Source organism: Pelobates fuscus, chromosome 6, assembly GCF_036172605.1.
Source record: "Pelobates fuscus isolate aPelFus1 chromosome 6, aPelFus1.pri, whole genome shotgun sequence".
Taxonomy (NCBI): Eukaryota; Metazoa; Chordata; class Amphibia; order Anura; family Pelobatidae; genus Pelobates; species Pelobates fuscus.
Window position 1 is genome coordinate 239129378 of NC_086322.1, and position 27720 is coordinate 239157097.

Genomic DNA, 27720 nt, shown 5'->3' on the forward strand with positions numbered 1-27720 from the left:
CTCACAGTACTGTATCTCCAGTAGTGTTCACAATGTTGAGTCTCCAGTAATACACTCAGTACCGTGTCTCCAGTAATACCCATAGTACCGTGTCCCCAGTACTACTCACAGTATTGTGTCTTCAGTAATGCTCACAGCAATGTGTATCCAGTAATGCTCACAGTAATATGTCTCCAGTAATATTCACGGTAATGTGTCTTCAGTAATACCGTTGTGTATCGCCAGTAATGCTCACGGTACTGTGTCACTGTATTGTCTGTAACACTCACAGTATTGTGTCTCCGGTAATGCTCACAGTAATGTGTCTCCAGTAATACTCACAGTAATGTGTCTTCAGTAATACTCACAATATTGTGTCTCCAGTAAAGCTCACAGTAATATGTCTCTAGTAACACTCACAGTATTGGGTCTTCAGTAATACTCACAGTAATGTGTCCCCAGTACTGCTCACGGTATTGTGTCACGGTATTGAATCTCCTATAGCACTCACAGTATTGTGTCTCCAGTAATGCTCACAGTAATATGTCTCCAGTAATGCTCACAGTAATGTGTCTCCAGTAATGCTCAAAGTATTGTGCCTTCTGTAACACGCACAGTAATGTGTCTCCAGTAATGCTCACAGTAATGTGTCTCCAGTAATACTCACAGTATTATGTCTCCAGTGATGCTCACAGTAATATGTCTCCAGTAATGCTCACAGTAATGTGTCTCCAGTAATGCTCAAAGTATTGTGCCTTCTGTAACACGCACAGTAATGTGTCTCCAGTAATGCTCACAGTAATGTGTCTCCAGTAATACTCACAGTATTATGTCTCCAGTGATGCTCACAGTAATATGTCTCCAGTACTACTCCCAGCATTGTGTCTCCAGTAAGGTTCACAGTAATGTGTCTCTAGTAACACTCACAGCATTGTGTCTTCAGTAATACTCACAGTAATATGTCACCAGTAATGCTCACGGTATTGTGTCACAGTATTGAATCTCCTGTAATACACCCCCCCCTCCCTCCTTGGACGCCAGGTCCCCCGACGACGACTGTGCATATGACACGGGGCAGGCCGGACCACTGTGGCTTTTTGGGGCCTTACCTGGTAAGGACGCAGGACAGAAGTTATGACGCTTTGTTATTAACACTGCTTAAATTACATAGTTAATGGCTCTTGAATTATTGTACCGAATGTTAACATCTATGGGCTACGGCTGTGCCCTTATGGTTGTTCTATTATTCACGCATACCAACATTACCTTTTTTTCTTTTTTAAAGATCGCGCTAATTTGTACTTCACGTAACACATTGTCAGGGGTTGAGGTGTAGGGACCCTTCCAATTACATACATACTCTGACACTCTTGTCTGGTGCTGAACCGCACATCCCAACACGCACTCGTGCTTACCCTACACGGCGGGACCTGGGGCCTCCTGATACCTGGCCTAGCTGCCGGTACGGAATCCCTGTGCCTCCGACCGTAGCACGAGTCACCTCCCATAAGGAGGTGGATCTTCTGGGACGCCTTCTGTCTCAGCTGTAACACCAGTTTCTACGGGCGTTTACTTCTCTTCTCTAATCTTCTCTCCTCACTCTTGAGTCTCCCCCCTCTTGCCCTCTCCCTCCTCTGACCTACTCCCTTCTGCCCTACACCCGGGGTGGTCTGTCCCTCTGGGCCTCTCCTTGGCCCGCACTGAGGCGGTTGTGACCCTCCTGGATTTGCCCGCCCAAGGTGTCGGGAGGGTATACATCACTACAATGGATCCCGGAAAGGGGAGTACGGAGCCTGGTGCTTATCGCCCTGCTCCCTTGTCTGTCCGCACTATTAACTGCAAAGGCCTGAACATACCTGAGCGACGGACCCATCTACTTCGAGAATTAAAAAAGAATCATATCTCGGTGGCGTTGTTACAGGAAACGCACTTCCGAACTGGGGCAGCTCCCAGATTACATTACAAACATTTCCCGACAAATTATTTCTGCGATCATCCAACATCGCTGAAAGCAGGGGTAGCCATCCTAATAGCAGCACACCTGGACTTCCAGAAGCTGGACAGTCTGCTTGATTCACAGGGACGCTATATTTTTCTGAAGGGGACGATCTCGGGCATGATGTACACGTTTGCCACGGCCTACGTACCTAATACCCGACAAGCTCAGTTCCTCAGAGGAATGCTGAATAAGCTAAACAGCTTCTCGGAAGGTGCACTCATCCTGGGGGGGGATCTCAATGCATCCCTGGACCCCATCATGGACACCTCCACGGGACATAGCAGTATCTCCCATCTACACCTACGCTCTATGAAACGGTCACTGGGGGACATGGGTCTGGTTGACTGCTGGAGGGCCCTTCACCCCTCCACTAAAGACTACACGTATTATTCGGCATTGCATGATCGGTACTCCCGCATTGATTATGTTTTTATTCGCCAACTGGGCCTACAGAGGCTCATCTCCGCTACCATAGATCCAGCCACGTGGTCAGATCACAACGCGGTCACGGTGGACCTTGAATCTCCTCTCTATCGGCCCTCGATGTGGTCGTGGAGGTTCAATGAAGCCCTTCTACTCGACCCTGGGACACGTACCCAAATTACCCAAGCCTTAGAACAGTATTTCCAAGAAAACGACGTGCCGGAAACCTCTCCAGTGTCGATTTGGGAGGCGCATAAAAGCGTTATTAGAGGCACACTCATCCGAATAGCGTCCCACAAAAAGAAAGCAGCTGCACTCGAAATGGCGGATCTATACAAATTAATATCAGCCCTAGAACAGCAACACAAACATTCTCACCTGATGGAGACATATGGGAAACTCATGCAGGCCAGAAGACAACTGAAGGATCTTCTCACAAAACGTTATCTCAAATCCCTACAACGCAATCGGGGGTTCTTCTATACTCATGCCAACAAGGGGGGGAAATATCTAGCTCATCTCTTGAAGGGGAATGCCCCCCGTTCACAGGTTCGCAGCCTACGCCTCTCTTCGGGCTCCTCCACGATCTTCCCGACTGAGATAGCTGAGGAATTTAAGAAATACTATCAGTCACTTTACAATATACACGCGACAGACGACGATGTCGCTGCACTTGACGAAGGCAGCCTGACGCGGAGCTACTTGCGAGAGTCTGTGGAGAAGACGATCGGCCCCGATACGGCAGAGACGCTGGACGGGTTGATCACTGAGGAGGAATTAAAAATGGCCTTGAAATCGACCAAGACGGGCAAGGCGCCAGGCCCGGACGGATTTTCCGCGGGGTACTATAAAGCATTCTCGACCATACTGTTGCCCTGGTTCACGAAGGCTCTGAATGCGATAGCTACAGGGGAGAACTTTGGAACGGAATCCCAGGCTGCTATTATTACTGTCCTGCCGAAACCGGGGAAAGACCCCACGATATGTGTCAATTATCGCCCAATTTCCCTTCTAAATGTGGATGCTAAGATATTTACTAAGGCACTTGCAACTAGACTCCGATCTGTGCTACCAGCGCTCATACATATGGACCAGACAGGATTCATCCCCGGCCGAGAGGCAAGGGATAGCACCCTGAGGGTATTCGCAATTCATCATAGAGCGCGCACGCAGGGACAACCTCTCCTTCTCCTCTCCACAGATGCTGAGAAGGCGTTTGACCGGGTAAAATGGCCATACATGCTTACCACCCTTGGTGCTATGGGGTTGGGACAGAGGCTCCTCACATGGATACGGGCGCTATACCACAATCCGCGGGCAGCGGTTCGTGTGAATGGGGCGCTAACGACGGATTTTGCAATCTCCAACGGCACAAGGCAGGGATGCCCACTGTCGCCCCTGCTCTTTGCCATGTCCTTAGAACCCCTACTTCAAACTATTCGACAACATCCAGACGTTAGGGGATACTCGTGGCAAGGGGTGGAACATAAAGTGGCTGCATATGCGGATGACCTCTTGTTCTTCATTTCCTCACCCCGCGTCACCATGCCCTGCTTGATGGCCGCGCTCAAGCAATTCGGCACAATATCAGGTTTCAAACTTAACCTGTCCAAATGCGAGGTACTTAATATTACCATTCCGGAAGCTGTATATTGGGCTCTGGATACCCTGTTCCCTTCCGATGGTGTCCCAGTAAAATGAAATATCTTGGGATATGGCTCACGTCGGACCCGAGCGACCTATACCCTCAAAACTTCCCTCCACTCCTGAAGACGATCCTAGCGGACCTGGAAAAATGGGCATACCCACACGTTTTATGGTTTGGACGAATCGCTGTCCTTAAGATGAATGTTCTACCCAGGCTCCTGTATGCATTTCAAACTCTCCCCTGGGCCATTCCTCCACATTTCTTCTCCACATTAAGATCTGCAATTATCCGCTATGTCTAGAAAGGCGAGAGACCGAGGCTCCATCACGATCTGCTTTGCTTACCACGATGCCGTGGGGAACTAGCATTGCCAGATTTTAAAAAATACCACCAGGCCACGACCCTCCAGCGCATCCTGGAATGGCATGCAACCACGCACCAGAAACAGTGGGTGACACTGACCAAGGATGGGCAGGAGGCACAACTGAAATCCGCCATCTGGGCAGGAAGACCTCAGGCGGTTGACAAGGGGAATTCGGTAGGCATCATAACACAAACGCTTATCAGCTGGAAACACGTAAGAGAACAACCACATGTCTCGCCCACACCTAGTCCCTTACTCCCCATCATCCACAACCCGGCGATAGGCGGGGGCATTCCACCAAGCGCATGGCCCTTTGCAGAGGGCCGCACCCATGTTCCCATTTCCACAGTCCTGCGTAATGGTGCCCTGAGATCCCTGGATTCCCTGCTGGGACAATCACCCCGGACGCCTCTGCTCACATTACGTTATATGCAGGTACAGCACTACTACAATAATGTACGCAACAAGGAGAAACTACACAGAGATCTCACCTGGTTCGAACGGAGCTGCGAGAGAGGCTCATCGCTGGGAAAACCTATATCCACCCTCTACCAACACATGGTGGTGGGACACTTGGCAGAGAATAATGTCTTCCGCAGGCAGTGGGAGACTTTGTTGGGTACTACCTTTACGTCCCAGCAATGGGAAACCGCGCTGCTCTGGCAGCACAAAAGTTCCGTCTGCACTCAATACCAGGAAACGAACTATAAACTACTGGCTCTATGGTACCGAACGCCCATATTACTCCATAGGATTTTTCCAACGACATCCCCGACATGTTGGAGGTGTCTTGAAGAAAGGGGCACGATCGTACATATCTGGTGGGAATGTCGCCTTATAGTCCCATTCTGGGAAATGGTCAGGGATACGATCATCGAAATCTTGGGGGCGACAGCGGAATGGACGGCGGCGCTAGCTCTCTTACATATTTCGACACTGTCGATTGCTGGATACAAAAGAACGATCCTGCGCCATCTACTTAATGCGGCCAAAGCATTGATCCCCCTATACTGGAAGAAGACAGAGATTCCCAAGAAGGAAGAATGGATTCGTAGGGTGGAGGAGATTCAGGGAGCGGAAGCAATTCGGGCCTCGTTGCTTGGTAGGGGGGACAGACATGCGGGGCTGTGGCAACCTTGGTTTGCATTCATATCTAATGGCCACTGAAATTGGGAAGAAAGGGCACCTGGCCCGGTGGGACTTGACCACCCCTGCCCTCCATATCCTCCCTAAACCACCTTTACCTAAACTTGGGAGCGAATCTCCTATCCTTCTACTCCCTCTCAATTCCTTTTCTCTCTCCATCTATATATTCTTGATTCTTCTCTAGGATCCTCAATTGTTACAAACACATGACTATAATACACGCTAGATGTGGTGATACGTTTCTATTAAATTAGGGGCCGGGCGATTCGGCCAGGTGGACATAGGGTTCGCCTCACACTGCCTACCACGGAATTGGTTGATGGTTTAGGGTCTCATGCACAATTGACTTGAGTAGGGATGTGGTGTTTGGTAAAATGGCGGCGGTCCGCATGACCGCTAACGCACGCACATACACCTACAGGAGGGTGACGCAGAGCCTCATAGCCACACGAAGATCCATGATATCTAGCTCTACCTGACCTGGAGTGCACCCCGCCATAGTGACGCTAATCACAACACCTCATGTACACCACCACGACTAGCAGGGTACACTTCAGACACGTAGCGCATTACACCAAGGTGACTTTGGCTGTCCGCTCTGTTGTTCCCCCTACATAGGGTCACTTGGCAGATATGGATTGACACCTGTCCTCAGAGACCATGATACACACTGACAAAGAGCAGAATAGAGACTGTTCCCCCTACATAGGGCCACTTGGCAGATATGGATTGACACCTGTCCTCAGAGACCCTGATACACACTGACACAGAGCAGAATAGGGACTGTTCCCCCTACATAGGGTCACTTGGCAGATATGGTGTGGTCGTGGGAGGAGGAGGATGACCACTGTCTGCTTATACCTGGGGTCTAGTAGCGTGGACACCCAGTACAGGTCGTTCTCCTTCAGCCTTTTTATACAAGGGTCTCTCAACAGGCACGACAGCATGAAAGACCCCATTTGCACAAGGTTGGATGCCGAGCTACTCATTTCCCGTTCCTCCTCCTCACACAGAGCAGAATAGGGACTGTACCCCCCACATAGGGTGACTTGGCAGATATGGATTGACACCTGTCCTCAGAGACCATAATACACACTGACACAGAGCAGAATAGAGACTGTTCCCCCTACATTGGGTCACTTGGCAGATATGGATTGACTCTTATCCTAAGGATCCCTGATACACACTGACAAAGAGCAGAATAGAGACTGTTCCCCCTACATAGGGTCACTTGGCAGGTATGGATTGACACCTGTCCTCAGAGACCATGATACACACTGACACAGAGCAGAATAGAGACTGTTACCCCTACATAGGGTCACTTGGCAGATATGGATTGACACCTGTCCTCAAAGCCCCTGATACACACTGACACAGAGCAGAATAGGGACTGTTCCCCCTACATAGGGTCACTTGGCAGGTATGGATTGACACCTGTCCTCAGAGACCATGATACACCCTGACACAGAGCAGAATAGAGACTGTTACCCCTACATAGGGTCACTTGGCAGATATGGATTGACACCTGTCCTCAAAGCCCCTGATACACACTGACACAGAGCAGAATAGGGACTGTTCCCCTTACATAGGGTCACTTGGCAGATATGGATTGACACCTATCCTAAGGATCCCTGAAACACACTGACACAGAGCAGAAGAGAGACTGTTCCCCCTACATAGGGTCACTTGGCAGATATGGCGTGGTCGTGGGAGGAGGAGGATGACTTTCACCTCTTCCCCTGTTAGATTCCCGTTGTGCTTATACGCTGTGTAAAGCATACTTTTTAATTTATTTTGCAAATGCTGCATCCTTTCCGACTTGTAATTCGGTAACATTTCCGCCATTTTTTTTTTTATACGAGGGTCCCTCAACAGGCACGACAGCATGAAAGACCCCATTTGCACAAGGTTGGATGCCGAGCTACTCTTTTCCCATTCCTCCTCCTCACACAGAGCAGAATAGGGACTGTTCCCCCTACATAGGGTCACTTGGCAGATATGGATTGACACCTGTCCTCAGAGACCATGATACACACTGACAACGAGCAGAATAGAGACTGTTCCCCCTACATAGGGTCACTTGGCAGATATGGATTGACACCTGTCCTCAGGGACCCTGATACACACTGATACAGAGCAGAATAGAGACTGTTGCCCCTACATAGGCTCACTTGGCAGATATGGATTGACAATAAGGTACACTGGTGAAAGAATCCTAAAAGAGATAGTGGTGCTACAATCACCTTAGTGGAGCCACAGAAACCACTAAAAAAATACAATTGACAATAAAAATACAGATGGTGAGAGAACTCAATTAAAATAAAAAATAAATAGGAAGTACAATAATAATATTACCCAAAACTCGGTCACAATCTGGAAATAAACACAGATAGAAAAACCATAGGGTAATAACGTAAGATAAAATTTTAAGACTTTAATACTGGTCTCACTCACATAAAAAGAGCCACTTAAATAGCTGGCTCAAACTGCATGCCTTGAATAACTCTCTCATTGAACTTCAGCTGGGTCCTTTCTGTGGTTGTGTCCCATGTGCCACCAAGATACGCAGGTTCAAGGGGTAACAATAATCTTTATTCTTCCACAATATTGGAAAACACAAAATAATACAAATAAAAAGAAAGTCCCTTTGAATTTGCAAAGTCCAAAAAGCACCTGTCGCGTTTCGGCGGTCTGCCTTCGTCGGAGGTGATGCTTGTGATCCCTGGCATGCTGTCTTTTAAATCTGTTCCTCACGCCATTTTTTCGCCGCATTCGCGGCACTTTGCTTCCGGGTTTGGCGTCGGGACGTTTCCTGCGTCATCACGTCCCGACGTCTATCTTCACTTCCGGTTTAATCTTTTGTTAGGACGTGTCAGGAACGTCATAATGAAAGAAAATATAACGTCTTTGACGAAACCAATCTCGCCACATTGTATTGGAGGAGCATGGTTGCCCGCCTGCTGCCTCTGGACTATGGACCGGCAGCTAAAGGGTTAATTTTACTGTGCAGAAGGATTTATTTCTCCCTTTCTGCACAGCAGTTCGGTAGATTTAATCTACCGAACAAACAGCCGTTCACCAACCTCCCCAGAGCCGTGGGAAGCCGGCCGGCGTTGTTAATTGGCCACCCAGAAGCTGGAGTGTGCTGCCAATTTACCTCCCTGAAGCTGCGGTTAACCGCAGCTTAATTGCCTGTTAACTGTGTGGCCGCTGTTACACTTAGCGGCCGCTAGGTGGCGCTGTTCTGGAGCTCCCCGGGCAGCCAGCACTTTTCTGCCCGGCTTTCATGCACCAAAATCGGACACTTTTCCGTGCAGGCACCGCTGAACCTCCAGCCTCTGGTTCTCATTCGTATGGATTTGGTGAATGCAGGGAAATTCTGTATTTTATGTTTTATGTGAACTGTAGTAACCCAGATAGCCTGCCATGGAGCCTGTTCGTATAATTAAAGACTTTGGCTCCATGGCAATTAAAATGTATTTGTGTGATCTGGGTGCCATTCACCTAATAATGTGCACCCAGACCTGAGCTATCTGGGGATATGTTACATGTCTGTGTTTTATGTATTAAATGTGTCTGTATGTATTTTAAAGTGATAGTCTGTTTCTGTGTCACCATGTGCATAATGGAGTCTGGCATTTGTCCTGGGAGATAATTGAATTACTTCATTAATTATCTCCAAGGCAGGGAGGAGGAAACCAAGATGCATTTTGGGAAAGTATTGTGGCTGTGTGTACGAAAGTGATACATGTCTGTCTGCTGTTTCAGTCTTCCATCTGGTCCCCTAGGGGAGTGTCCACCAGGTGGGAGACCTGCATAAATACAGGGGCAGGTAGCCCTGAATAAACAAACCACTGCTTGACCTTCAACACGGAGCCTTGTCTCGTTCTTGGGGGGATTCACTGTATGCTGCTGGAGATTGACTGCTAGGAGTGTAAGCTGATGTCTGCTTTTCCTGTTCGTCTGCTAGCAGCTATTCGTGAGGTTCCAGTTTGGAGTGCTATCTTATTCCCTGTTATGCAGTTCGGGAGTTTGATGTATTCACCTATATCCGAATTCGTGAGTTTTGGTGCTTTTACAGTAGCTGTGCCTTTTTGTGAAAAGGGGATTATCGCCTAAACGGATTTTTCCCCTTTTATGCTGAAACGGTCCGTAACAATTGGTGGCAAGCGGCGGGATCGTTCCTACAGCCAGAAGGACAGCTACAGGAGACACCATCGCTCTGGATTTTACAATTTGAGGGCAACGCATGTCTCAGTACAGCAACCCTGACAGCACCAGCATGGAACCAGCAGTGGAGTTCGATGAGGGTGACATGGACGAACGAGATGCAGTACGCAAAGGCATCTGGTACCAGGCACTGGGTATGGTGGAATACCAGCAGGACGGGAGATTCCCCAAGGAGGAGCAGCGGTTGCAGAAGCGAGTAGCCCTGCGGATGCCCTTCCTGGGAGAGCAGCCCCTGGAGGAATGGGTGAGGGAATTGGAACACCTAGTATGGCAGGAAATGTGGCTGGAGGATGCCTACCAGGCGCTCTGGTGGTATGAAGCTCAGTACCTGCCCTGGACAGCCGAGCATGACAAGCCAGAGGGAGACGAGTTTGATGGTCCTGGCTTGTTATGGGAGACTTTTGCAGAGCCTGAGTTTGGGAGCGCTACACAAGCCCGGTTCCAGGATCTCTTTGAGTGGAGGGAGAGCAGGTATGACTGGGACGACACTCATAAGATTGAGCAAGACCTGGTCCACCTGGTGACCCGGGAGATGGAGCTGGAACAGGGCTACCAAAATCTGTTCCACTCCAGTGAGAAGGCTCAGCAGGGAAGCGCAGACCCAGATCCAGACCCCTTCAGCTGGGAAGATATTGTACAGTTTTACTGGGAAGAACCCCAGGTGGCCAGTGGAGATGGGACCGAGGTCTCTCCACCGGTCCTGCAGGGAATTGGGAGCCCAGTCTCCATTCCCCAGCGGCAGTGTAAAGTGCAGGGAGAGGAGAGCAGTGTCCTCCCTCCCCAGCGGCAGGCTGAGTTACAGGGGGCAGAGGTAGTTGTTCCTGCCCCCCAGCAGCAGAGTGATATGCCAGGAGGGCAATGTGAAGTGCAGGGAGAGGAGAGCAGCCTCCTCCCTCCCCAGCGGCAGGCTGAATTACAGGGGGCAGAGGTAGTTGTTCCTGCCCCCCAGCAGCAGAGTGATATGCCAGGAGGGAAATGTGAAGTGCAGGGAGAGGAGAGCAGCCTCCTCCCTCCCCAGCGGCAGGCTGAGTTACAGGGGGCAGAGGTAGTTGTTCCTGCCCCCCAGCAGCAGAGTGATATGCCAGGAGGGCAATGTGAAGTACAGGGAGAGGAGAGCAGCATCCTCCCTCCCCAGCGGCAGCGTGATTTTTCGGGAATTGGGAGCCCAGTCTCCATTCCCCAGCGGCAGTGTGATGTGCCGGGAATTGGGAGCCCAGTCTCCATTCTCCAGCGGCAGAGTATCCAGCAGGGAATAGAGAGCCCTGTCTCCTTTCCCCAGCAGCAGGACTCTGTATTGGGAGGAGAGACAGTCGGTCTCCCTAAGCAAAAACTAAAAGTATGTATGGGAGAGGAGCTTGTTACCACCTCTCCCCAGCGGCGGATCATTAATGGGCAGAGTGTTCTATCGGGAGAGGAGCTTGTTACCCCCTCTCCCCAGTGGCAGCTTAATGTACCAGGGGGAGACTGGAAACCCCCCACCAGTGCAGATGGGACCGTGGTCTCTGCACTTACCACACAGGGGGTAGGGATGGTCGGTCCTACCCCCCCATGACAGAGCTGTGTATCCAAGAGGGAGACAACCGGTCTCCCCACTCAGCAGCAGAGCTATGCAACTAAGGGGGAGACAGTCCGTCTCCAGCAACCAGGCTCCAACCAGACTACTCCGGTGGTAGTGCTGGCACCAGGACAGAGTACCGCTGGTCTCTGCCCACTCAGCAACCCACCAAGGCAGCCTACCAGTCCCCTACACAGCCGTGGTGAGGCACCTGGACATGGACAAACTTCTCCTCTACCCAGGTTTAGTAACTATTTATTGTGGGTGGGCTGTACTGTTTTTTTTGCTTTGTGGGTGGGTTGCTGGACTAACAAGGGCACTGACCGGCAGGAGGTCAGGTACCCTGTTAGTCTTTTTGGAAAGGGGGAGAGATGTGACGAAACCAATCTCGCCACATTGTATTGGAGGAGCCTGGTTGCCCGCCTGCTGCCTCTGGACTATGGACCGGCAGCTAAAGGGTTAATTGTACTGTGCAGAAGGATTTATTTCTCCCTTTCTGCACAGCAGTTCGGTAGATTTAATCTACCGAACAAACAGCCGTTCACCAACCTCCCCAGAGCCGTGGGAAGCCGGCCGGCGTTGTTAATTGGCCACCCAGAAGCTGAAGTGTGCTGCCAATTTACCTCCCTGAAGCTGCGGTTAACCGCAGCTTAATTGCCTGTTAACTGTGTGGCCGCTGTTACACTTAGGTGGCGCTGTTCTGGAGCTCCCCGGGCAGCCAGCACTTTTCTGCCCGGCTTTCATGCACCAAAATCGGACACTTTTCCGTGCAGGCACCGCTGAACCTCCAGCCCCTGGTTCTCATTCGTATGGATTTGGTGAATGCAGGGAAATTTGGTATTTTATGTTTTATGTGAACTGTAGTAACCCAGATAGCCTGCCATGGAGCCTGTTCGTATAATTAAAGACTTTGGCTCCATGGCAATTAAAATGTATTTGTGTGATCTGGGTGCCATTCACCTAATAATGTGCACCCAGACCTGAGCTATCTGGGGATATGTTACATGTCTGTGTTTTATGTATAAAATGTGTCTGTATGTATTTTAAAGTGATAGTCTGTTTCTGTGTCACCATGTGCATAATGGAGTCTGGCCTTTGTCCTGGGAGATAATTGAATTACTTCATTAATTATCTCCAAGGCAGGGAGGAGGAAACCAAGATGCATTTTGGGAAAGTATTGTGGCTGTGTGTACGAAAGTGATACATGTCTGTCTGCTGTTTCAGTCTTCCATCTGGTCCCCTAGGGGAGTGTCCACCAGGTGGGAGACCTGCATAAATACAGGGGCAGGTAGCCCTGAATAAACAAACCACTGCTTGACCTTCAACACGGAGCCTTGTCTCGTTCTTGGGGGGATTCACTGTATGCTGCTGGAGATTGACTGCTAGGAGTGTAAGCTGATGTCTGCTTTTCCTGTTCGTCTGCTAGCAGCTATTCGTGAGGTTCCAGTTTGGAGTGCTATCTTATTCCCTGGTATGCAGTTCGGGAGTTTGATGTATTCACCTATATCCGAATTCGTGAGTTTTGGTGCTTTTACAGTAGCTGTGCCTTTTTGTGAAAAGGGGATTATCGCCTAAACGGATTTTTCCCCATTTATGCTGAAACGGTCCGTAACAACGTCCATACCTTAAAACATTACTAACTTAAAATAAACTAATCTCAGTATGCTTAAAATCCTTTGAGGATAAAGAGAATATATAATCTTATATTTAAAATAAACTACACAATCAAATAGTACACAACATAAAATTATAACCGTGTATATTTAATTAATAGAAGAAGAGAGATACACATAATATAATAAATAGAATTTTAAAAGGTTAAATAACAAAAAACTAAATTGTTACTTAGAGGAAACTTAAATAGAACAATAAATAATAACATAACACTATAAAATAATTTAATATATAATATAATTAAAAAAATGTAAAAATTCTAAAAGGCAAAAAAGGGAAGGAGAGGGGAAAAAGATTTTAGGAAATAAAATAGTCATACATATTTGTTAATTTCAAAGTCGACATTGAGCCCTCGTGGTACCATAGTGTCAAGTTCAAACATCCACTTCATCTCTGCTAACCCTAAAATATAATCCTTATTTCCCCCTCTCCAATGAATTTTAATCTGATGGATGCCCATGAAATCAATAACTTTAGGGTCTCCATTATGGGTTTGTAAAAAATGGTTAGACACCTTTCCTGAGGATCCCTGATACACACTGACACAGAGCAGAATAGAGACTGTTACCCCTACATAGGGTCACTTGGCAGATATAGATTGACACCTATCCTAAGGATCCCTGATACACACTGACAAAGAGCAGAATAGAGACTGTTCCCCCTACATAGGGTCACTTGGCAGTTATGGATTGACACCTGTCCTCAGAGACCATGATACACACTGACACAGAGCAGAATAGAGACTGTTACCCCTACATAGGGTCACTTGGCAGACATAGATTGACACCTGTCCTCAAAGCCCCTGATACACACTGACACAGAGTAAAATAGGGACTGTTCCCCCTACATAGGGTCACTTGGCAAGTATGGATTAACACCTGTCATCAGAGACCATGATACACACTGACACAGAGCAGAATAGAGACTGATACCCCATACATAGGGTCACTTGGCAGATATGGATTGACACCTGTCCTCAGAGACCATGATTCACACTGACACAGAGCAGAATATATTATGGTAGGATGTGGAACTGCACTCTATCCCTTTAAGCAGTATGTAGCTGGGTGCAACCCAGACAGTCTCAGTACCAGAGACCAAAATGCTGAATAACAAAATAGAAAAGTCGAGGCACTACAAGGTACAAATCAGGCAATTTTATTGAACCCACTCCATCGCAACGTTTCGACCTACACGGTCTTTGTCAAGCTACTAAGTGCATGTATACATTCATTTTTATAGGAATACAAGTGATTAATAGTGTTGTCGCGAACCCGAAATTTTCGGTTCGCGAACGGCGAACGCGAACTTCCGCAAATGTTCGCGAACCGGCGAACCGCCATTGACTTCAATGGGCAGGCGAATTTTAAAACCAACAGGGACTCTTTCTGGCCACAATAGTGATGGAAAAGTTGTTTCAAGGGAACTAACACCTGGACTGTGGCATGCCAGAGGGGGATCCATGGCAAAACTCCCATGGAAATTGCACAGTTGATGCAGAGTCTGCTTTTAATCCATAAAGGGCAGAAATCACCTAACATTGACACCTGTCCTCAAAGCCCAGCCCTGATACACACTGACACAGAGCAGAATAGAGACTGTTCCCCCTACATAGGGTCACTTGGCAGGTATGGATTGACACCTGTCCTCAAAACCCCTGATACACACTGACACAGAGCAGAATAGGGACTGTTCCCCCTACATAGGGTCACTTGGCAGATATGGATTGACACCTGTCCTCAAAACCCCTGATACACACTGACACAGAGCAGAATAGAGACTGTTCCCCCTACATAGGGTCACTTGGCAGATATGGATTGACACCTGTCCTCAAAACCCCTGATACACACTGACACAGAGCAGAATAGAGACTGTTCCCCCTACATAGGGTCACTTGGCAGATATGGATTGACACCTGTCCTCAAAACCCCTGATACACACTGACACAGAGCAGAATAGAGACTGTTCCCCCTACATAGGGTCACTTGGCAGATATGGATTGACACCTGTCCTCAAAACCCCTGATACACACTGACACAGAGCAGAATAGAGACTGTTCCCCCTACATAGGGTCACTTGGCAGATATGGATTGACACCTGTCCTCAAAACCCCTGATACACACTGACACAGAGCAGAATAGGGACTGTTCCCCCTACATAGGGTCACTTGGCAGATATGGATTGACACCTATCCTAATGATCCCTGATACACACTGACACAGAGCAGAATAGAGACTGTTCCCCCTACATAGGGTCACTTGGCAGATATGGATTGACACCTGTCCTCAAAACCCCTGATACACATTGACACAGAGCAGAATAGAGACTGTTCACCGTCCACAGAGACCATGATACACACTGACACAGAGCAGAATAGAGACTGTTCCCCCTACATAGGGTCACTTGGCAGATATGGATTGACACCTGTCCTCAAAACCCCTTTTACACACTGACACAGAGCAGAATAGAGACTGTTCCCCCTACATAGGGTCACTTGGCAGATATGGATTGACACCTGTCCTCCAAACCCCTGATACACACTGACACAGAGCAGAATAGGGACTGTTCCCCCTACATAGGGTCACTTGGCAGATATGGATTGACACCTGTCCTCAAAACCCCTGATACACACTGACACAGAGCAGAATAGGGACTGTTCCATTACATAGGGTCACTTGGCAGATATGGATTGACACCTGTCCTCAAAGCCCCTGATACGCACTGGGGGGAGCTACTGTCCTCCCCAACCCCTGCGCGGTGGGTGGGGGCCATTAATCACAATGGGGTGACCTACTGTCCTCCCCCCCTCGGCACCCACCCCTGCGCGGTGGGTGGGGGGCATAAATCACAATGGGGGGCCTACTTTCCTCCCCCCCGGCCCCCATCCCTGCGCGGTGGGTGGGGGGCATAAATCACAATGGGACGGACCTACTGATAGGAGTGGAGTATTGTTCATATCAGTTTAATACCTTCCGCGTCTCCTATCAGTGGACGTGTAAATGGCAGAGATTTTTAATTGTTGAATCACCTCCCCTTTTTAGGCCAAGGTGGGAAGATGCTTAGACCACTGGTATATTGGTGCCATCTTGGAGGATTTTAATTTTTGGTTTGGTTTTTGAAGCCACAGTGCTGCACCAGTGGGCCTAAAAATTAGGCATGTACACATGCCTGAAAAATTTGGTATTGTTGCAGCCGCTGCTGTAACAGCGGCCAGAAAAATTGATGTTTGTTTCACAGGCAGAAAGTGCCCTAAAACATGGCGGCTTGAACCCTAGTTGGTGGCGGATAAGTCACGCAAGTCAAACGTCATTCAGAGCTAAAATACAGCAGCGTGTGTACCATTTTTAGCCCAAGGCAGCTCATCTCATCAGGCCTTTTTTAATCGAATGTATCGCCCAGTGTCAGTCCCTTCGGAATCCATCCCTCATTCATCTTAATAAAGGTGAGGTAATCTAGACTTTTTTGACCTAGGCGACTTCTCTTCTCAGTGACAATACCTCCTGCTGCACTGAAGGTCCTTTCTGACAGGACACTTGAAGCGGGGCAGGCCAGAAGTTCTATCGCAAATTGGGATAGCTCAGGCCACAGGTCAAGCCTGCACACCCAGTAGTCAAGGGGTTCATCGCTCCTCAGAGTGTCGATATCTGCAGTTAAGGCGAGGTAGTCTGCTACCTGTCGGTCGAGTCGCTCTCTGAGGGTGGATCCCGAAGGGCTGTGGCGATGCATAGGACTTAAAAAGGTCCGCATGTCCTCCATCAACAACACGTCTTTAAAGCGTCCTGTCCTTGCCGGCGTGGTCGTGGGAGGAGGAGGAGGAGGATGACTTCCACCTCTCCCCCTGTTAGATTCCCGTTGTGCTGTGACATCACCCTTATACGCTGTGTAAAGCATACTTTTCAATTTATTTAGCAAATGCTGCATCCTTTCCGACTTGTTGTAATTGTTGTAACATTTCCGCCACTTTCTGCTTATACCGGGGGTCTAGTAGCGTGGACACACAGTACAGGTCGTTCTCCTTCAGCCTTTTTATACGAGGGTCCCTCAACAGGCAGGACAGCATAAAAGACCCCATTTGCACAAGGTTGGATGCCGAGCTACTCATTTCCCGTTCCTCCTCCTCAGTGATGTCATTGAAGGTATGTTCTTCCCCCCAGCCACGTACAACACCACGGGTACCAGATAGGTGACAACGAGCACCCTGGGATGCCTGTTGTGTTTGGTCTTGCTCCTCCTCCTCCTCCTCAAAGCTACAATCCTCCTCTGACTCCTCTTCCTCACAATCCTCTTCCAGCGTTGCCGCAGGTCCAGCAAGCGATGCTGATAAGGCTGTTTCTGGTGGTGATGGTGACCACAACTCTTCCTCTTCACGCTCATCTACAGCCTGATCCAGCACTCTTCGCAGGGCACGCTCCATGAAGAAAACAAATGGTATGATGTCGTTGATGGTGCCTTCATTGCGACTGACTAGGTTTGTCACCTCCTCAAAAGGACGCATGAGCCTACAGGCATTGCGCATGAGCGTCCAGTAACGTGGCAAAAAAATTCCCAGCTCCCCAGAGGCTGTCCTAGCACCCCGGTCATACAAATATTCATTAACAGCTTTTTCTTGTTGGAGCAGGCGGTCGAACATTAGGAGTGTTGAATTCCAACGTGTAGGGCTGTCGCAAATCAAGCGCCTCACTGGCATGTTGTTTCGCCGCTGGATATCGGCAAAGTGATCCATGGCCGTGTAGGAACGCCTGAAATGGCCACACACCTTCCTGGCCTGCTTCAGGACGTCCTGTAAGCCTGTGTACTTATGCACAAAGCGTTGTACGATCAGATTACACACATGTGCCATGCACGGCACATGTGTCAACTTGCCCAACTTCAATGCCGCTATCAAATTTTTTCCGTTGTCACACACCACTTTGCCGATATCCAGTTGCTGCGGAGTCAGCCACTTTTCCACCTGTGCGTTCAGGGCGGACAGGAGTGCTTGTCCGGTGTGACTCTCTGCTTTCAAGCAAGTCAAACCCAAGACGGCGTGACACTGCCGTATCCGGGATGTGGAATAATACCTGGGGAGCTGGGGGGGTGCCGTTGATGTGGAGCAAGAAGCAGCGGCACAAGAGGACTCAGCCGAGGAGGTTATGGAAGAGGATGGAGTAGGAGGAGTAGAGGAGGTGGCAGCAGGACTGCCTGCAATTCGTGGCGGTGTCACCAACTCCTCTGCAATGCCACGCATTCCTTGCTTGTCAGCCGTCAGCAGGTTTACCCAATGCGCAGTGTAGGTGATATACCTGCCCTGACCATGCTTTGCAGACCAGGTATCAGTGGTCAGATGGACCCTTGCCCCAACACTGTGTGCCAGACATGCCATGACTTCCTTTTGCACAATCGAGTACAAGTTGGGGATTGCCTTTTGTGAAAAGAAATTCCGTCCGGGTACCTTCCACTGCGGTGTCCCAATAGCTAAAATTTTTTTGAATGCCTCAGACTCAACCAGATTGTATGGTAAAAGCTGGCGGGCTAATAGTTCGGACAAGCCAGCTGTCAGACGCTGGGCAAGGGGGTGACTTGGTGACATTGGCTTCTTACGCTCAAACATGTCCTTGACAGACACATGACTGTGGGCAGATGAGCGGGAACTGCTCAAGGCGGGAGACGGAGTGGTGGATGGTTGAGAGGGGGCAAGAAGGACAGCAGTGGTTGACGTGGCTGAAAATGCTGGACCAGGAGGAGGATGGCGGCTTAGAGTAGGCGTGCTGCTTGTACTCATGTGTTGATCCCATAGGCGTTTGTGATGTGAGATCATGTGCCTACGCAAAGCAGTTGTACCTAGGTGGGTGTTGGAACTCCCACGACTCAGTTTCCTTTGGCACAGGTTGCAAATGGCATCGCTGTTGTCCGAGGCAGACACACAAAAAAAATGCCACACTGCTGTGCTCTGCAATGACGGCATTCTGGTGGTGGACACAGCATGCATTGATTGGCGTGCTGTCGGGCTGACCCCGGGTGCCGATGCATGCTGTCTGACTGTGCCACTAGCTCCTTGCGACGACCCCCCCCTGCTTCCAACTCGTCTCCTCCTCCTCCTCTCTGTCTCCCCATCTGAACTTTCGCCCTGTTCTTCTTCTTGCCGAGCGGGCACCCACGTGACATCCATGGACGCATCGTCATCATCAACCGCTTCGCTTGTATCTGACAACTCAGAAAAGGAAGCAGCAGCGGGTACAACATCATCATCATCACACCGTACCTCCATGTGTTTAATGCTGCCTGCCTGAGACATATCCCTGTTATCTACATCCTCTAGCAATAATGGTTGCGCATCACTCATTTCTTTAAACGGGTGTGTGAATAACTCCTCTGACATACCAAGTAAAGCGGCTGTGGTGCTAGTTTTGGTGGTGGCGGCAGGCGGGTGAGTGCTATCTTGAGAGGTGCCTGAAGCTAAGCTGGAGGAGGATGGTGCGTCAAGGTTCCGAGCGGAGGCTGTACAAGATTGGGTGTCCTGTGTTAGCCAGTCAACTAAGTCCTCAGAACTTTACAAGTTCAGGGTACGTGGCTTCTGAAAACTGGGCATTATTCTAGGGCAAAAGGGAATCACAGCACCACGACCACGACGGCCCCTGCGGGGTGGCCTGCCTCTGCCTGTCATTTTTTTGGGGATTAGTGGTACTATGCGTGCAAGCTACTGTGAGACCAGATATGATTGGCAATGTGCACTGGAACAGTTCTGCAGAGCACACGCTGAAGGAAGGACTGACAGAGCCGCTTGAAGACAAGTAACTGCTATTCAATCTATAACAGTGAAAAACAAATTTTGGTTTTAAAAGCACGCTATAGAGACACCAGATATGATTGGCAATGTGCACTGGAACAGTTCTGCAGAGCACACACTGTAGGCCTGAGACACCCGCTTGAAGACAAGTAACTGCTATTCAATCTATAACAGTGAAAAACAAATTTTGGTTTTAAAAGCACGCTATAGAGACACCAAATATGATTGGCAACTGTCAAAGCACGCTGGAACAGGTCTACAGAGCACACGCTGAAGTAGGCCTGACACCCAGACGCTTGCAGACAACTAACTGCTCTTCTATTACAGTGAAAAAAAAATATTTATTTTAAATCTAAAGCTTAACCAATTGTTAAAACAGATATGAGTGGTGGCACTGGGCTAGTGGGCACAGTATCCAATGTGAACCTCACACAGAAGCTGGCAGGCAGGCAACTGCTCTTCTATTACAGTGGAAACAAAATTTTGGTTGTAAAAGCACGCTATAGAGACACAAGATATGAGTGGCAACTGTCAAAGCACGCTGGCAGGGTTGTGCAGGGCACACGCTGAAGGAAGGCCTGACAGAGCCGCTTGAAGGACACTGACTGTCTGCTATTAGCTTACACTGGAAACCTTTTTTCTTTGTAAAAGCACGCTAAAGAGACACCAGATATGATTGGCAACTGTCAAAGCACGCTGGCACAGGTCTGCAGAGCACACGCTGAAGAAGGCCTGACACCCAGACGCTTGCAGACAACTAACTGCTCTTCTATTACAGTGAAAAAAATATATTTATTTTAAATCTAAAGCTTAACCAATTGTTAAAACAGATATGAGTGGTGGCACTGGGCTAGTGGGCACAGTATCCAATGTGAACCTCACACAGAAGCTGGCAGGCAGGCAACTGCTCTTCTATTACAGTGGAAACAAAATTTTGGTTGTAAAAGCACGCTATAGAGACACCAGATATGATTGGCAACTGTCAAAGCACGCTGGCAGGGTTGTGCAGGGTTGTGCAGGGCACACGCTGAAGGAAGGCCTGACAGAGCCGCTTGAAGGACACTGACTGTCTGCTATTAGCTTACACTGGAAACCTTTTTTCTTTGTAAAAGCACGCTAAAGAGACACCAGATATGATTGGCAACTGTCAAAGCACGCTGGCACAGGTCTGCAGAGCACACGCTGAAGTAGGCCTGACACCCAGACGCTTGCAGACAACTAACTGCTCTTCTATTACAGTGAAAAAAAAAATATTTATTTTAAATCTAAAGCTTAACCAATTGTTAAAACAGATATGAGTGGTGGCACTGGGCTAGTGGGCACAGTATCCAATGTGAACCTCACACAGAAGCTGGCAGGCAGGCAACTGCTCTTCTATTACAGTGGAAACAAAATTTTGGTTGTAAAAGCACGCTATAGAGACACAAGATATGAGTGGCAACTGTCAAAGCACGCTGGCAGGGTTGTGCAGGGCACACGCTGAAGGAAGGCCTGACAGAGCCGCTTGAAGGACACTGACTGTCTGCTATTAGCTTACACTGGAAACCTTTTTTCTTTGTAAAAGCACGCTAAAGAGACACCAGATATGATTGGCAACTGTCAAAGCACGCTGGCACAGGTCTGCAGAGCACACGCTGAAGTAGGCCTGACACCCAGACGCTTGCAGACAACTAACTGCTCTTCTATTACAGTGAAAAAAAAATATTTATTTTAACCCCTTAAGGACACACGACGTGTGTGACACGTCATGATTCCCTTTTATTCCAGAAGTTTGGTCCTTAAGGGGTTAAATCTAAAGCTTAACCAATTGTTAAAACAGATATGAGTGGTGGAACTGGGCTAGTGGGCACAGTATCCAATGTGAACCTCACACAGAAGCTGGCAGGCAGGCAACTGCTCTTCTATTACAGTGGAAACAAAATTTTGGTTGTAAAAGCACGCTATAGAGACACCAGATATGATTGGCAACTGTCAAAGCACGCTGGCAGGGTTGTGCAGGGCACACGCTGAAGGAAGGCCTGACAGAGCCGCTTGAAGGACACTGACTGTCTGCTATTAGCTTACACTGGAAACCTTTTTTCTTTGTAAAAGCACGCTAAAGAGACACCAGATATGATTGGTAACTGTCAAAGCACGCTGGCACAGGTCTGCAGAGCACACGCTGATGTAGGCCTGACACCCAGACGCTTGCAGACAACTAACTGCTCTTCTATTACAGTGAAAAAAAAAATATTTATTTTAAATCTAAAGCTTAACCAATTGTTAAAACAGATATGAGTGGTGGCACTGGGCTAGTGGGCACAGTATCCAATGTGAACCTCACACAGAAGCTGGCAGGCAGGCAACTGCTCTTCTATTGCAGTGGAAACAAAATTTTGGTTGTAAAAGCACGCTATAGAGACACAAGATATGAGTGGCAACTGTCAAAGCACGCTGGCACAGGTCTGCAGAGCACACGCTGAAGTAGGCCTGAAACACAGACGCTTGCAGACAACTAACTGCTCTTCTATTACAGTGAAACATTTTTTTTTATTTTAAATCTAAAGCTTAACCAATTGTTAAAACAGATATGAGTGGTGGCACTGGGCTAGTGGGCACAGTATCCAATGTGAACCTCACACAGAAGCTGGCAGGCAGGCAACTGCTCTTCTATTACAGTGGAAACAAAATTTTGGTTGTAAAAGCACGCTATAGAGACACAAGATATGAGTGGCAACTGTCAAAGCACGCTGGCAGGGTTGTGCAGGGCACACGCTGAAGGAAGGCCTGACAGAGCCGCTTGAAGGACACTGACTGTCTGCTATTAGCTTACACTGGAAACCTTTTTTCTTTGTAAAAGCACGCTAAAGAGACACCAGATATGATTGGCAACTGTCAAAGCACGCTGGCACAGGTCTGCAGAGCACACGCTGAAGTAGGCCTGACACCCAGACGCTTGCAGACAACTAACTGCTCTTCTATTACAGTGAAAAAAAAATATTTATTTTAAATCTAAAGCTTAACCAATTGTTAAAACAGATATGAGTGGTGGCACTGGGCTAGTGGGCACAGTATCCAATGTGAACCTCACACAGAAGCTGGCAGGCAGGCAACTGCTCTTCTTTTACAGTGGAAACAAAATTTTGGTTGTAAAAGCACGCTATAGAGACACCAGATATGATTGGCAACTGTCAAAGCACGCTGGCAGGGTTGTGCAGGGCACATGCTGAAGGAAGGCCTGACAGAGCCGCTTGAAGGACACTGACTGTCTGCTATTAGCTTACACTGGAAACCTTTTTTCTTTGTAAAAGCACGCTAAAGAGACACCAGATATGATTGGCAACTGTCAAAGCACGCTGGCACAGGTCTGCAGAGCACACGCTGAAGTAGGCCTGACACTCAGACGCTTGCAGACAACTAACTGCTCTTCTATTACAGTGAAAAAAAAAATATTTATTTTAAATCTAAAGCTTAACCAATTGTTAAAACAGATATGAGTGGTGGCACTGGGCTAGTGGGCACAGTATCCAATGTGAACCTCACACAGAAGCTGGCAGGCAGGCAACTGCTCTTCTATTACAGTGGAAACAAAATTTTGGTTGTAAAAGCACGCTATAGAGACACAAGATATGAGTGGCAACTGTCAAAGCACGCTGGCACAGGTCTGCAGAGCACACGCTGAAGTAGGCCTGAAACACAGACGCTTGCAGACAACTAACTGCTCTTCTATTACAGTGAAAAAAAAAAAATTATTTTAAATCTAAAGCTTAACCAATTGTTAAAACAGATATGAGTGGTGGCACTGGGCTAGTGGGCACAGTATCCAATGTGAACCTCACACAGAAGCTGGCAGGCAGGCAACTGCTCTTCTATTACAGTGGAAACAAAATTTTGGTTGTAAAAGCACGCTATAGAGACACAAGATATGAGTGGCAACTGTCAAAGCACGCTGGCACAGGTCTGCAGAGCACACGCTGAAGTAGGCCTGAAACACAGACGCTTGCAGACAACTAACTGCTCTTCTATTACAGTGAAAAAAATATATTTATTTTAAATCTAAAGCTTAACCAATTGTTAAAACAGATATGAGTGGTGGCACTGGGCTAGTGGGCACAGTATCCAATGTGAACCTCACACAGAAGCTGGCAGGCAGGCAACTGCTCTTCTATTACAGTGGAAACAAAATTTTGGTTGTAAAAGCACGCTTTAGAGACACAAGATATGAGTGGCAACTGTCAAAGCACGCTGGCAGGGTTGTGCAGGGCACACGCTGAAGGAAGGCCTGACAGAGCCGCTTGAAGGACACTGACTGTCTGCTATTAGCTTACACTGGAAACCTTTTTTCTTTGTAAAAGCACGCTAAAGAGACACCAGATATGATTGGTAACTGTCAAAGCACGCTGGCACAGGTCTGCAGAGCACACGCTGATGTAGGCCTGACACCCAGACGCTTGCAGACAACTAACTGCTCTTCTATTACAGTGAAAAAAAAAATATTTATTTTAAATCTAAAGCTTAACCAATTGTTAAAACAGATATGAGTGGTGGCACTGGGCTAGTGGGCACAGTATCCAATGTGAACCTCACACAGAAGCTGGCAGGCAGGCAACTGCTCTTCTATTGCAGTGGAAACAAAATTTTGGTTGTAAAAGCACGCTATAGAGACACAAGATATGAGTGGCAACTGTCAAAGCACGCTGGCACAGGTCTGCAGAGCACACGCTGAAGTAGGCCTGAAACACAGACGCTTGCAGACAACTAACTGCTCTTCTATTACAGTGAAACATTTTTTTTTATTTTAAATCTAAAGCTTAACCAATTGTTAAAACAGATATGAGTGGTGGCACTGGGCTAGTGGGCACAGTATCCAATGTGAACCTCACACAGAAGCTGGCAGGCAGGCAACTGCTCTTCTATTACAGTGGAAACAAAATTTTGGTTGTAAAAGCACGCTATAGAGACACAAGATATGAGTGGCAACTGTCAAAGCACGCTGGCAGGGTTGTGCAGGGCACACGCTGAAGGAAGGCCTGACAGAGCCGCTTGAAGGACACTGACTGTCTGCTATTAGCTTACACTGGAAACCTTTTTTCTTTGTAAAAGCACGCTAAAGAGACACCAGATATGATTGGCAACTGTCAAAGCACGCTGGCACAGGTCTGCAGAGCACACGCTGAAGTAGGCCTGACACCCAGACGCTTGCAGACAACTAACTGCTCTTCTATTACAGTGAAAAAAAAATATTTATTTTAAATCTAAAGCTTAACCAATTGTTAAAACAGATATGAGTGGTGGCACTGGGCTAGTGGGCACAGTATCCAATGTGAACCTCACACAGAAGCTGGCAGGCAGGCAACTGCTCTTCTTTTTCAGTGGAAACAAAATTTTGGTTGTAAAAGCACGCTACAGAGACACCAGATATGATTGGCAACTGTCAAAGCACGCTGGCAGGGTTGTGCAGGGCACATGCTGAAGGAAGGCCTGACAGAGCCGCTTGAAGGACACTGACTGTCTGCTATTAGCTTACACTGGAAACCTTTTTTCTTTGTAAAAGCACGCTAAAGAGACACCAGATATGATTGGCAACTGTCAAAGCACGCTGGCACAGGTCTGCAGAGCACACGCTGAAGTAGGCCTGACACCCAGACGCTTGCAGACAACTAACTGCTCTTCTATTACAGTGAAAAAAAAAATATTTATTTTAAATCTAAAGCTTAACCAATTGTTAAAACAGATATGAGTGGTGGCACTGGGCTAGTGGGCACAGTATCCAATGTGAACCTCACACAGAAGCTGGCAGGCAGGCAACTGCTCTTCTATTACAGTGGAAACAAAATTTTGGTTGTAAAAGCACGCTATAGAGACACAAGATATGAGTGGCAACTGTCAAAGCACGCTGGCACAGGTCTGCAGAGCACACGCTGAAGTAGGCCTGAAACACAGACGCTTGCAGACAACTAACTGCTCTTCTATTACAGTGAAAAAAAAAAAATTATTTTAAATCTAAAGCTTAACCAATTGTTAAAACAGATATGAGTGGTGGCACTGGGCTAGTGGGCACAGTATCCAATGTGAACCTCACACAGAAGCTGGCAGGCAGGCAACTGCTCTTCTATTACAGTGGAAACAAAATTTTGGTTGTAAAAGCACGCTATAGAGACACAAGATATGAGTGGCAACTGTCAAAGCACGCTGGCACAGGTCTGCAGAGCACACGCTGAAGTAGGCCTGAAACACAGACGCTTGCAGACAACTAACTGCTCTTCTATTACAGTGAAAAAAATATATTTATTTTAAATCTAAAGCTTAACCAATTGTTAAAACAGATATGAGTGGTGGCACTGGGCTAGTGGGCACAGTATCCAATGTGAACCTCACACAGAAGCTGGCAGGCAGGCAACTGCTCTTCTATTACAGTGGAAACAAAATTTTGGTTGTAAAAGCACGCTTTAGAGACACAAGATATGAGTGGCAACTGTCAAAGCACGCTGGCAGGGTTGTGCAGGGCACACGCTGAAGGAAGGCCTGACAGAGCCGCTTGAAGGACACTGACTGGCTGCTATTAGCTTACACTGGAAACCTTTTTTCTTTGTAAAAGCACGCTAAAGAGACACCAGATATGATTGGCAACTGTCAAAGCACGCTGGCACAGGTCTGCAGAGCACACGCTGAAGTAGGCCTGACACCCAGACGCTTGCAGACAACTAACTGATCTTCTATTACAGTGAAAAAAAATGATTTCTTTAAAATCTAAAGCTTAAGCTATTGTTAAAACAGATATGAGTGGTGGCACTGACTGTGCAAATGGGCAAGGCATCCAACCTGACACAGAAGCTGGCAGGCAGGCAACTGCTCTTCTATTACAGTGAAAAAAAAATATTTATTTTAAATGTAAAGCTTAACCAATTGTTAAAACAGATATGAGTGGTGGCACTGGGCTAGTGGGCACAGTATCCAATGTGAACCTCACACAGAAGCTGGCAGGCAGGCAACTGCTCTTCTATTACAGTGAAAAAAATGATTTATTTAAAATCTAAAGCTTAACCAATTGTTAAAACAGATATGAGTGGTGGCACTGACTGTGCAAATGGGCAAGGCATCCAACCTGACACAGAAGCTGGCAGGCAGGCAACTGCTCTTCTATTACAGTGAAAAAAAATATTTATTTTAAATCTAAAGCTTAACCAATTGTTAAAACAGATATGAGTGGTGGCACTGACTGTGCAAATGGGCAAGGCATCCAACCTCACACAGAAGCTGGCAGGCAGGCAACTGCTCTTCTATTACAGTGAAAAAAAAATATTTATTTTAAATGTAAAGCTTAACCAATTGTTAAAACAGGTATGAGTGGTGGCACTGGGCAATTAGGCACAGTATCCAATGTGAACCTCACACAGAAGCTGGCAGGCAGGCACCTGCAATTACATTACACAGGAAAAAAAAAAAGCAGCCTGATGTTATAGCCCTAAAAAGGGCTTTTTGGGGTGCTGTCCTTACAGCAGTGATCAGATGAGTCCTTCAGGATTGTAGTGGACACTGAATACCCTAGCCTAGCTATCAATTTCCCTATCTAATCAGCAGCAGCTAAACTTTCCCTCCTCTCACTAAGCATGCAGCTTCAGAATGAATCGAAAATGGATGCTGGGAGGGAGGTTGGAGGGTGTGGAAGGGAGGGAGTGCTGCTGATTGGCTGGAATGTGTCTGCTGACCGAGAGGCACAGGGTCAAAGTTTGCCCAATGATGACGAATAGGGGGCGGATCGAACTGCGCATGTGTCCGCCCGCCGCGGCGAACGCGAACACGCTAAGTTCGCCGGGAACTGTTCGCCGGCGGACAGTTCGGTACATCACTAGTGATTAACAATTAACAAGATCCCATCAAACAATTAGTTAAAATTACATCCATATACAACCCCCAGAATGGCCACATTGATAGTAAAGGCTAACAGCTGTGTCAC